Here is a 1,444-nt window from a genome sequence, read left to right as displayed (position 1 = left end):
ACCGTAGGCAAGCAAATATGCTTCATCCATCGAGAGAGTTCATCAAGCCAAGGTCCAGGACAAAGTCTTATCGCAAGCTACCCCATGTGAGACAAAAAAAAAGGGAATTAAGGACTGAGAGAATGAAATGAAACAAAATGAACACAAAAATACGAAAATGAAGTTAATAACTCACCGAGCGAAAACGCAGCGAACATTTCCAATGGATCTGACAGCGTCTTTTGAGCGCCCAGAGCTTGAAACCACATACTTTATTTTACAGATGTAGCAACGGTCTGAGCTTAAATCGCATAATATCATACGCAATTTAAAAGCAGGCCCTACGTCACCGGTCATCCGTCTGTCAGGACTGAAGGTCGTTAGCTAAATAATGCTGATCTACGTATTTTTTAGCGGCAGCGTGGTTTTCCAAAAAAGCTCACCATGCATTGGGAATACCTTAGATATGTTTTCTTATTTTAGGTGAAGCCATCACGAAAATAAATCTGGAAGGAAAAACAAAATCTAGTTTTCGATGGGCACCTTTAACTAGTGAGTGTAGCTGGACTATAGCAGTCGCAAGCTTACCAATAAATCACCGCCATTTCTGATGGTAATACTGTGTGGAAAATTGGATTTTTACAGCGAAGCTGAATTTGGCTAATTTCCAGCGGACCGCTGTCCGTAGACCAAAAGTTGTGGACTAATCCCAAGAATAGTGCAATACCGGGCAGACTCGCGGCAGACGTGAAGCAGGCTTCAAGCACTCCGCCAACAGCAAAAATAAGTTTAATATCTTGGGTCCAAATACAACCCGTATCAGGTATTAAGCTGATAAGAACAGATACTTCACTTTGACCCACGTCGGCCATGTCTACGTTTGAACCTCCCTCTCTTTGTCGGCGTTCCAAGCACTTGCATATCTCCTTTTCTTTCCTTCCGCTCAACCGTGGTGGTGGTGCCGTTGAAATGTCATGCGTGTCTAGTGTTCTCCGGCTCCTCAGTGGGGCAGTCCCATCGCCCACGCCAATGTATATAAAAATCACGGTAAACGAGTCCATTCCATTGTTCAAAATTCTGTGTCACTTCTGTATCGCATGCTAAACAGCTTCGCTGGTCATACACTTTCACAGAATAGAATGGCTCACGATTTTCTTTTTTTTAACGATGAGAGGATAATTGTGTTTTGTCTTTGATGTATACATCTGTCGACACTTGCCACAAATGCGGAAGAAAGCTGAAACCAACCAAAGACAGCACTGCCATCTGCACTACCATTAAATGTGTGTGCTTGGAATGTTTACTTGTGAAGACAGCGGTCCGTTTTACTTTATGACGAATACAAATATGAAACCTATAGCAATAAATAGCAATAAAATGAAATATACTTGCAAGAACGAAATAGGTTGCACAAAGTTCACAAAATCAAGCTAGCTCAAAGACAGCTAATGAGAGCAGATGAACG

The 1,444-nt window shown here is 42.1% G+C and overlaps 1 pseudogene; it reads right to left on the bottom strand.

The window, feature by feature from the left end:
- Positions 1-672: 672 nt before the first annotated feature.
- LOC135904610 (U2 spliceosomal RNA) lies at positions 673-851 on the bottom strand (annotated as a pseudogene).
- Between the last annotated feature and the right edge of the window lie 593 nt (positions 852-1,444).

Source organism: Dermacentor albipictus, chromosome 4, assembly GCF_038994185.2.
Source record: "Dermacentor albipictus isolate Rhodes 1998 colony chromosome 4, USDA_Dalb.pri_finalv2, whole genome shotgun sequence".
Lineage (NCBI taxonomy): Eukaryota > Metazoa > Arthropoda > Arachnida > Ixodida > Ixodidae > Dermacentor > Dermacentor albipictus.
Note: the sequence above shows the minus strand (reverse complement) of the source record. Positions and strands in the feature narration are given on the sequence as shown.